Source organism: Cydia amplana, chromosome 15 (genome assembly GCF_948474715.1).
Source record: "Cydia amplana chromosome 15, ilCydAmpl1.1, whole genome shotgun sequence".
Taxonomy (NCBI): domain Eukaryota; kingdom Metazoa; phylum Arthropoda; class Insecta; order Lepidoptera; family Tortricidae; genus Cydia; species Cydia amplana.
This window is the reverse complement of record NC_086083.1, coordinates 13,290,285-13,302,388: the sequence shown is the minus strand read 5'-3', so window position 1 is coordinate 13,302,388 and position 12,104 is coordinate 13,290,285. Positions and strand designations below refer to the sequence as shown.

Sequence of the window (12,104 nt, the reverse complement as noted above, 5' to 3'; positions counted from 1 at the left end):
CTTGTGGATAAAATTCTACTTTCTCATCAGTTTTAGACGAATACTTAAAGAGAGCCTTTACGAGCTGGTGTGGTGGTGAAAAATTATATTACCCCAGATAGACACACATATTCATTATTCCTACATAGGTAGACAGACACTTGACGAGTTTTATTTTAGGCAAGTGCCGAACAGGTTTAAGTGTTAGTGTTTGATCTTTGTGTCAATGTTATATTTTACACGGCTATGTACTTACGTTCAATGTATGGTACAGTCAACGGTAATGATATCTTGAATGCGCGCAAAAATTCAGATGCCCAAAATATTAGGCCATAATAGTGGGTAAGGTACATACTTTCCACCTCACCAACCCGTAAAGACTGTAGGTATTCTCTACGCTCGTGTTCAGTCTTGGAATCTTTCGCTTGCTCGGGTATCAATATTAGCACAACAACTTTGCTCCCTTGTATTATAACTAGGTATTGCGCTTTCATTGTGTAAGATAATATTGCAAGTGACTGTACATAAACATACTAAATTATTCGTATTTACTAGTCTCAAATGCTTCGAATAAATCTAGTTCCTACGAGAGAGGAATCTGAGAGAAAAATATAGTTTCCATGATGGAGTGCTCTTTAGGTGAATCCAACTGTAAAGAAGTTCGATTGAATGAGTTCACTCGGTAAATATGTTAAACGTGTCACGAGGGACACCGACATTTTACAGGGGTAATATTTTAAAAAGTAGAGTTCTATAAATTATAGCACGTGTTGCAGCTTTTTTAGAATTTTTGGTACTATCGCCCACACTGTTAACTGTATATCGGTGGACCTTTGCCTGCTTTTGCTTATGGTGGGCCTTTTGTAATAAGGCCCACCTATGAAGGTACCAACAGTTAAGAGAGTATTGCTGTTTGTATAGTCTACGAAGTTTTTTTAAAGATTAAAAATAATAAATATCATTGTATCATAATTATGATATTTACCACTAGTTAAAACATCGTAAGGAAAGCTGCATACGTCTGCGAAGAAATTCAAAGGTGTGTGTGAAGCTCCCAACCCGCATGGGACCAGCGTGGGGACTAGAGCCCAAGTTTAGTCCTCTCGTGCATGAGAGGAAGCCTGTACCCAGCAGTAGGAAATATATAATATTAAACCACAATATTAGATATCATAGGAACCCAGCATTTCGGAAGAAAATGTTAATTACCACTACTTTTGAGGTTAGAAAAAATTCTAAAAATAGGTACCGTAAAATGGGGTGAGTACGGTCAAAACTGAAATTCAAACCTCGATAACTTTTGTATATAATAAGTGTTCCGGACGTTTGTATTTTTTTAGCTTTTATTTTATTTTGGGTAGTTCCATTTCATAACTTTGACGATAAAGAGGAAATCCACCTCACCCCGTAGTGCCTCGTATTTGGGGTGAGAGGGGTTTTCATACAAAGGTGATTTTGGAAGATTGTTGGATCGATTTTTTTTTATTATGCGTATTACTATAGCTCCATTTTAAATTGGAATACATTATTTTTGTAGCAGTAGCCTTAAAATCCCTTCTCACCCCCCTCTCAAACCTTCTCTCCCCATTCATAACCCACCTCTCCCCGCGAAACCTACTCACCCCGTTTTACGGTAGGTATAATAATATATTATAAAGATTTTCGGAGTTTAAAAAGAGATCTTAAAAATTCTTAATGAAACCGCAATGAATGAACCAGGAAGTAAGATGAACGCAACGTAAAAACGTAGGTACCTACTTAATAAACGTTCTCAAAGAAGTTTTCTTATTTTGTTTATTTATTTATGTTGATATTCAAAATATTAGCATATCCGGCTGCTAATCTGTTTAATCATTTGAATTTCAATATCTCTCAGATCCTCAAAGGATATTTGTAAGTAGGTACCTATTCGTCATGTTTATTTAAGCAAATGGACACAATATCATGCTACCAGAGTTGACTTTGAGTCATGGACAAACCGTTAGGTAGGTATGCATACTTACCTATTCCGAAATGTTATTTTAAATACCTACCTAACCTACCTACATAGGTAATTACTTATTTGAAATATAGTTCTAATAAAAACCAATCGGGTTTATGTATGTAATTGTAATAAGTTAAATTATATACCAGCTATATTTAATTAATAACTTTATTTTATATTACCAAATAAGCGCAATAAGTTCTAATAGAAACTTATTTATACTTAATAAATTATGATGGAAATTTGATTTTAATATCAGGCCATCACCACAATTTGGCAAACCAATTTTTCTTATAGAAAAACGCGAAAAATGTAGTTGCGAAGATTCGGTCCCCCGAAATAATTTTTAAGTTAGGGCTTTTTTCTGCTGAATTGCTTTGGTAATTGGTAATATTGAATTATATAGGGCCTCTACGTGTTAGATCTAGATCTATATCCCCACGCAAACCTATCAAAAGACCGGGATTACAGGCTCGTGAGATCCAAAATGGTACCAAGACTATATATAGAACCTTAGTAACACTGTGGCTGTGGCGGCATTAGTGAATTCTATGCCAGAACCAAATGGTTGTTTGCACTTGAAGGGCTATTAGCAAATAATACGGCACCAGACGTCTTTACGCACGGACGAAACCCAAGAACAGAAATAAGTCGGTTGGGTGAATGTCCTTTCCGTGAATATTCCTGTCCATTTGGATTAAGAAAATGCGATAACGGGTGGCCGCGGGCAAGGACCTCTACCTACACTAAAATAGCGTTCGGAAAATCTGTATGAATGGGTCGAGTTAGTGAACAGTACAGTACCCTTAGTGTAAAGGGGCCCACTGATTACCAGTCCGCCGGACGATATCGGCCTGTCAGTTGTTCGGAACTGTCGACTATTTGTTGTAACTGACAGGCCATATCAGTCTCATATCATATCTCATATCATATCATATCTCTAAGGGATATGATCAAATCACGCAGGATGGCGAATCCATATCATCATTTCCCTAGAAAAGTTCAGTCATTTGACCAAATCACTGACTCTGTTTAGTGAAAAGACAAAATCGGCCAATAAACGCGAAACGCTTTTTCATTTCACTAGATTTGTTTAGGAATTTGACAAAATCCTTAACTACGACAGTAAGTTGACGAAACGAACTCAAAAAGTCAACTAGTTATCATTTCGCTAAACAGGTTTAGTGAAATGATAAAGTCTGAATTGGAAGATGGTATATGGTGGATTGAAGGTGAAAGGCGGTCACAGAATGGCAAGGACCTCAAGGTACCAGACACCGTGGGAAACCACGGACGAGGTGGACAGACGATATTGTCTCAATATCTGGGCCTAATTGGACCAAAGATGCAAATAATAGGATATACTGGAAAGGATTGGAGGAGGCCTAAGGATTTAAGGAATAAAAGGCTTAATAAAAAAAAAAGGTGATTTGATTAAATCTCTGAACGGTTTAGTGAAATGATGAAAGCAAGTACAGAATACAACAGTTTACTCTCTACAGTTAAGTACAGTTAAGTTATGGATTCGCCATTTTAACATCCCGCGTGATTTGATCATAATTATCCCTTAGAGATTTGTTCAAATCTCTGTTTTGATCATTTCCCTGCGACAGACCCCTTTAATTTCATTCAATAGCGTGACGTGACGTACGCGTTTGCGTTAAGTGTCATTTTGTATGGAATTTTGAGTTTCCAAAACGTTCCGCTCAGCGCGCTATTCAAAATCCCATAAAAAAAATAGACATAACGCAAAGGCTAACATATAGGAAGAATTTTGAATTTTGAGAATTTTTTGAACGCATTATCATAGAGGGTTTATTATATGTATGTAGATAAACACTTTTAGGAGTGAGTTTGCTCCGAGTTAGAAAAACAGAATATTAAATTTTAATTGCCATCTGAAAAGCGCTATTCGCAGTAATAATTTAGTGACAGCAGCCCTGCACACGTACGTGATCATTTAAATAATTTATTTTGTATGTGCTCGACAACTTGTATAAAACGCTACACTCGACTTTATTTTTTAGGGTTCTGTATTTTTTTTATGATATAAGAGGCAAACGAGCAGACGGATCACCTGATGGTAAGCGATTACCGCCACCCATGGACCCCCACAACACCAGATGGGTTGTAAGTGCGTTGCCGGCCTTAAAGATGGGAGTACGGTCTTTTCTTGAAGGTTTGAAGGTCTGTATATGTGAATAAGGGCTACTTGCGCCTTCAAGGGTTAGCCACTAACTCGGGCTTTTTAACGCATTCACTGCCAGGGGGCGTGGCCTAGGAACAACCTTGTATGACGGTCGACGCACATGTGTGTCGGTGCATAGAGAAATATAGTAAGACAAGAGTGCTCACTCCATACATCAGTTAGACTATTAATTTCAGTGTCTACATCTAGCATCGAGTAGCGGAACTATCAGTACTGTTACTTGACAATAGATGTAGCACCGACCGGAAAGTCTTATCTCAACAGCATAAGACTTTCCGGTCGGTGCTACATCTATTGTCAAGTAGCAGTACTGATAGTTCCGCTACTCGATGCCAGATGCTAATAGTCTTTTTGGTACTAAAACTGATGTATGGAGTACTCACTATCACTATCTATGTATTTTTTTCTCTATGGTCGGGGGCAATGAATGTGTTAACCGGTTAAACCAGGAGTTACCAGTACAATTTAACACTGGGTTAACGGTTAACTCCTACTTAGTGGTTAACCCAGGATTAGTGCAAGTACAAGTGCAAGTGCCCTTAAAGACGTGACGATCAGAGATGTGAAAAATACTTTATAAAAAGTATTTAAATACAAAATACAAATACTTCCTTGATATACTATTTCAAATGCAAAATACAAAATAGTTTTTGAATTTGTATTTAAAATACAAAATACGAAATAGGTATTTTCAAAATACTTTTTAAAAATACAAATACTTTGCGATAAAAAAAAATAGTGAATACCTAGTCTGAATTAAAAAGTATTACTCAAAATATCCGAATTGAAAAGACTCTCTTCATTCTTTGAAAACAGTGTGTCAATCAGTCCTCTAAGTGCAAATTTCTAGTTGTTTGCTCATATTAACCGGAAGGATGGATGGATGATGGTTTATAACGGACAATTTTTAAAAGCATTAATTTAGATTTGTAATGTTTTACAGCTAGTATAATGCCTCTCGTTAGTGTGATGAAAACGTCTCGTTTGTGCAGAAAAGTTTCATCAGGGCAGAAAAGTTTGTTCTCCTCTCGTACCTTGAAACCCTCGCAACACTCAAGATTCCACTTTTATAACCACTCGCTACGCTTGTGGTCATGTGCGACGTTACTAAACAGATTCAACAGTATGAGAGAGTTGCCAGGATTGTAACATCAGAAGAGATTGTAACTCCTACCTACATTACCTACTATAAAGTATTTTGTATTTTGAAAATAGAAAATAGGTCCCAAAAACTATTTCAAATAAAATACAAAATAGTTTTCTTCAAAAGGTATTTAAATACAAAATACAAAATAGGTATTTTGCATTTAGTATTTGCATTTTAAATACAAGTATTTCAAATAAGTCACATCTCTGGTGACGATAAAAGACTGTCTTGGCGGTTGAAAATTAATATAATATTATGCATCGGTAGTTTGATTACATTTTTGAAAGTAAACAATATAACTAATATTTAATACATACGAATTACGATTACAGTTGTAGGCCAATCAAATTACCTTTTTTCTAAGAAATAATTCCCATTCATGCACACCTCCTGGGATTGAGCAAACTCGGATTACACACATTTAGGACCAAATGAAGGTATTAAAACAATTTCCAGCGAAACTAAATTCATCGAAACGCTTTTTAGGATCTAATTTGATTGGCCTATTATGCAAGTTGCAGAAAATTTCCAAAAAGTTCAAAGAGATATCGGAAATTTCAGGAAAATTTCACAGGAAACAAAGGAAACTTTCATTTTGGAAGTGAATATTTTACCATGTGGAATTTTCGCAATATTGGAATATTTGGAATATTTCAGACAGCACGCCAGTACTCGTATTTACGATACACGCTTCGAATATAAATATCAGTACCGTAAAACGGGGTGAGTAGGTTTCGCGGGGAGAGGTGGGTTATGAATGGGGAGATAAGGTTTGAGAGGGGGGTGAGAAAGGATTTTAAGGCTACTGCTACAAAAATAATGTATTCCAATTTAAAATGGAGCTATAGTAACAAGCATAATAAAAAAAAATCGATCCAACAATCTTCCAAAATCACCTTTGTATGAAATACGAGGCACTACGAGGTGAGGTGGGTTTTCCTCTTTATCGTCAAAGTTATGAAATTGAACTACTCAAAATAAAATAAAAACTAAAATACAAACGTCCGGAACACTTATTATATACACGATTCAGTTTTCATATGTAAAAATAAAATGTTATCGAGGTTGGAATTTCAGTTTTGACCCTACTCACCCTATTTTACGGTAAAGTAAAACCCATCATTTTTTCGAATAGCTTTTACGGTTTAATTTTAGTGTGTGCTTTTGACAACTGAACTTAATGCCTACGTTCTAGTTCTACATATATGTACTTGTAGCTCAGTTCCAAAATACAAACTTCATGCTTCTAAAATATTAGGCTCTTATTTTTACGTCTACCCATTCCTTTGCCGGCTTTGTCTCTGCCAAATATGGGTTCTAAAACAAGACAAATACGCACATATCCCACAAAATATTATGCCCGACTTCCAAGTGAAGTGCCTTCTCATAAAATAAATTGCACTTTCCGAGGCACAACCTCGTCGGCTCCTTTTGTATTGAAGCTCTGTAAAAGTTATTTAAGTATAAAAGTTTACAATCCTTGAGAAGTTTGTTTTATGCGCATAAACCTGCACAAAGCCTGAGAAAGACAATTATCTTTTAACCAGAATGTTTAAGTGCATATTTAAATAAGTGAATTGTAATACAATTAGGTTTTTCAAATTGGATTTGATGAATACAAATTGAGTTGACTTAGGGTTTTGTAGACAGCAGTGAACCCAACTGATGAATATGTTGATGTGATATGATTTATTTATCTCACAAGATACAATTTCACTTACACACGGTATAAATTCTTAGAAATTTATATATATTGTGATTGTCTGTTTTTACATTATGAATAGAATAAGTAATTGAATATGAGAAATAACAGTGACAATTTGGTGAATGATGATGAATAAATATTAATGATTTGTATCCTGTTTCAGATTCCGAATCTGTGTTCCCCAGGGAAGGAAGATTAGATCAGGGACCGTTACCGGTATAACTAAAGATCAAAATATCTCATAGCATTCACGACATTTCTTTGATATCACGGAAGAAAGAAAGAGCGCGCCGTGTTTGATATTATTAGAATATTATTTAGGTAAGGATAATTATTAGTGATCACATTAGCTAAATTAAGTGCAATAAACATCCGTGATACCGAAATTGAATACCGGTAAATTTGTATGAAGAACATATCGGTATTCGGTCCCTGGATTAGATACCTTTGTTACTACACACTATCGTTTGGTTCCAAAGCAAAAGACAGTTGAAAACGTGTAAATATATAGGTTTTTAACCCCGTTATCACTAATGTCGTCAAAGGTCAGATAGGTCAAGGGTAGGGGTTAAGGAAAATTCCTTACATCTATGTAAGAAGAGCGGGATGCTATTTTACGTTAAGGGTGTCTTTAGCCAAATAGTTAAAGACATTGAGGCTGTCTAAACACAATTATTCAATTCACGAAAACGCGAAATATTAAGCTTCTCTTATTGAAGGTGAAACCTGATTTAAAGCTGGTGAAAGTTTGGTTGCAAGTTTTTAATAACTTTAAGTCTCGGGCGGAGGCTATTTGACGAATAAAGTGCATATCTGAAAGAAGGCTACGGAACCCTGCGTCGTAGCTTGTCTAGTTCATTGTCTGTTTTCTTTTTACCGCCGCCGCACCTAGCTTAGCACTTTATACAACAATATTTTTGTTTTAAATCCAGACAAGATTCTATTTCGCCCTGAGATAGTGTCGCTACAAGCAACTTATGGGAATAATGTCATGACTTATGCACGAATTTAGAACGTTGTTCCGCTGCTGTTAATGCTGACTACTCTTTCGTGTTAGTTGGTTATTGTCTTCGCTAATGAATAATACCTTTATTCTTACCATATAAATATTGCATGTTTTAATGACGTTACCCAATTAAAAGTTTGCAATGAAAGAACCCTTAAGAAAACATGCTCATATTTCCTTTTAAAACTATTGAAGGTTGTAACGCGTTGGCGTTTATTCTCGGAAAATTACCTCTATCTAAGTTTAAGTTAAAGAAATGTGCCAAGGCGACTAACTAAACTACTTTGTTTGTTGAACAGTTTTGTTTAGTGCTTAATTAAAATTAATATAAGGTTCATTTTAAATATGTACTTAGGTCTAACTCTTGAGACGTTCATTTACTGATAACAAGAGGTCAGTAATAACAAAAGAATTATGATAAAATCTTTTTGATCCTTGGATTTTTATCGAAAAACGGCCGTCCGCAATTTCCTATTTTATTTACTTTTCAATTGGCATTACTGATCATGTTCAACGCTTGTCACCTTGGCTACGCTCCCTGGCGGTCTAGCCAAGGTGACAATTGCTTGCGCTTCGCTATCGAATCGCTTTGTGTCTCTCTATCGCTCTTCCATATTAGTGTCACAGTGACAGGTGCGTTTCGTTCGCTACGTAGCGTTAGCGATTGGCATGTTGTCTACGGAGCGTTGCTCGTTCGCCGAAGCGATCATCTAGCTCGCGTTGTCCAAGCAATTGGAATGGTGCCACTACTCACTAGGCAGTCTAGGGACAGGAGACTGCGGACAATTAATCCCTTCTTGTTAATTTATCATTTTTTATTGATCACTGAGACGTGATTATACTTTATTATTTAAATACTTCGTTGGCTGAGCGACCCAAAGTGGGTCTCGGTCTTCGATACAAGTTGGCGCCAGCGCACCCTGTCTTGTGTGATTATGCCGAGTTTTCTGCCTTCAGAGCGAGTATGTCTCGGTCAACCTGGTCCCTCACTTCAACAGGCAAAACAGGCAAAAACCGGGCAAGTGCGAGTCGGACTCGCGCACGGGTTCCGCACCATCAACAAAAATTAGAGCAAAACAAGCAAAAAATACAAGCAAAAAAACGGTCACCCATCCAACTACTGACCCCGACCGACGTTGCTTAACTTCGGTCAAAAATGACGTTTGTTGTATGGGAGCCCCACTTAAATCTTTATTTTATTCTGTTTTTAGTATTTGTTGTTATAGCGGCAACAGAAATACATCATCTGTGAAAATTTCAACTGTCTAGCTATCACGGTTCGTGAGATACAGCCTGGTGACAGACGGACGGACGGACGGACAGCGGAGTCTTAGTAATAGGGTCCCGTTTTTACCCTTTGGGTACGGAACCCTAAAAAGGGGCCTACGTGGGACGCGATCACTACAAAATATAGTTAAAGCACGACAACCTTTGTAAATAATTATTTACGTCGCTTTCGTCGTAAATATTTCAAAAGGCTTCATGTTGCTTGTAACGTTCAAGCATGAACGAAACTCAATGCCGACCTGAGTACCTATTACTTACTGACTGAATAGCCTCAATTATAATATTCTAGCTGGGCGCACTCGGTTGCGTTCTTTGGCGTACAAATAAGAATTTAACGTTTAAATTTATGAATATTTTGTACTAAATTGTAGTGGTTGATCGAGTGAATTACTAATGTTTACTAAACTGCGCCAAAAATGTCTTTGCACAAAGTATTTCTTCTGGCGTAAACGACGTCATACAGATTTGAGCAAGACTAATCTCATCCATCACATCGACTTTATTAAAATATAAAATATACGTATATGTATATTCTAAAAAACAAGCAATACCTACATATATATGCGGTTAATTTATTAAGTGTGTGTCGTTCTTGGGTAGTAATTTTGGTAGGCGTGTGTCTTTTTTAACCGCATATATGGCATCACCTTATCTATTATTCATTCGCCATGAGATATGTCGGAGCGGCTGACGTGCAAAATATCTCTAAACTAGGTATCTCTAGCGCCTTGACAATAGAGTCGTGGTCAGATATTTGCGAGCACCTTGGCCGCTCCGATATATTTGATGGCGACTGTACACATTTTAATTGTGCGAAAATCTAATATCATTTATACCTTTGATATATTATTAATTAAATAATGCACATATATTTACAAACAAGATATATACAGTGGTATTACTAAAAGAAATTAAAAACTAGCTTCAATCTAAAATAGGCCCATGGGGCATTGTATCAAGGATGCTTACTTTTAGCTACTTGGTGCCGATTGTATACATACCAACCGCAACCGTCAAATCCCTACCTACAGTTGGACAGACATGGCAACAAAGCAATGTTAATTTCACAAACAGCTGGTAGGCTTATCTTTTGTTAAATATCCGCCTAAGAACACACAGCTAGCTCAAAACCTAATCTTATTCATAAAGTTACCAACTAAAACACTGGTCAAACAAAACTATTATAAGTTTGACCTATAATTATACGTAAGCGCTACGAAAGTCGAGGTTAACTTATACTGAATTAGATCACGATATGCGCATAATACTATGTGCATAATTAGTCTGTTTCATAACTTTCGTAAGCTTTCATTTGCCTTTGTTACTAAAAACATGTCTTGCCTAGAAATTGTGGGCATAAATTTCGCCTCGAGTCTTGAGTACCATTTATATTTATGATAGCTCAAGTAAAATTTTAACAATGTAGGTTTAATTATGTTCTTGTTTAATTATATAAGGTTCGAATCATTCAATTAATAGATTGGTATTGTTTTGAGAGTAGTTTTTTAAGAATTGTGTGAGAATAGGTTACTTAGTTCATTTATTTAGTTTCATTCCTTAAGCTCTATTCTTAAATCAGTAGCTTCGAATTATAATTGATTATGAAGAGTATGGATTCATATAGGTACAGTATGTATTATTAGTAGCGGATTAGTCACGCGTCAAAGGTATCAATGAATTATCGTATTACTACATATAATATTTCCGCCAAATATAGCTACGAGTACCATCCTCTAACTAATAGTAGATAAAATGTTAGATCATGGCGGATATATTTGGCGCGTTGTCTTATCCAATTCTCTTAATACTTAGGTCATACTGAAAATTCCTGGACTGGCCACTTAGAAAAAATAAGTTTTCTCATATATATATATATCAGAATCCAAAAACTTTCAGTATGACCCACGTACTTACTTACTGTCTTATATTATACCTACTTACCTTATAAGCCGAGCCCAAACTTTTAGTGATACGAAAATACAATTTAAAATCATGCTTTGTGTGGTTTGACGCTATTGGCACTAAAAATTCAAGTTCTGCTTAAAACAATATGTTGTTATACATATAATGTGGCGCTTGGAATCGGTCTCTAATACAATCGAGGAAAGCCAAAGGTCAAAATGTGGAGGACAGTTTTGAAGTTTGGTTTAGGTATATGCAAATTGTAGGTCCCGATGTTAATCCAGAACCATTTAAACCATTTACCATTTAACAGAACATTTCTCGCTTGGCGATTAAGAGGAACCGCCGCCATCTTGGAAAATGGATAATTGCTTAAAACATAATCAATTAAGGTCAGGTGGGGTAACTGGGTCTACGGGATAAGTGAACCTATACGTCAGAAATCAAAAACTAAACATTGTAGCGTGATGTTACCCAGTCGGTAAGATAGTACTTATAGGCTGGATACATTTTTTCTGAAAAATATGAGGGTAGATCACATATGTGAGAAAGGAGGGTATGCCAAAAAAATCAGTCAGCTGCCCGTCTAACATCGAGTTGTCGAACAAATATTCCTGCTGCTGTAAATATAATAAATAAAAGTGCTTAGGAGCTGATTTTAAAGGTAAGTGCAAGGTTATAGTTAGTGTTCCGTTTCCTTGGCGTTATTTTATTGAAATACCGTTGATTTGTAGTTTTATTGATAGTGGAAAAAATATAACCTATGATATATCAAGTAGGGGAAGTGGGTCTAGTAATACCGGGTCAAGAGAAACATATGTCCCACTTTCCCTGTATCAGATGTAACAAACATTTTCATTGCCTGTAAAAAATTATAATAAATTT

The 12,104-nt window shown here is 36.1% G+C and overlaps 1 protein-coding gene across 1 annotated transcript in view; it reads left to right on the top strand.

The window, feature by feature from the left end:
• Positions 1 to 12,104, top strand: part of LOC134654832 (neuropeptides capa receptor-like) — a 62,645-nt gene that overhangs the window by 1,019 nt on the left and 49,522 nt on the right. The window lies entirely within an intron of this gene.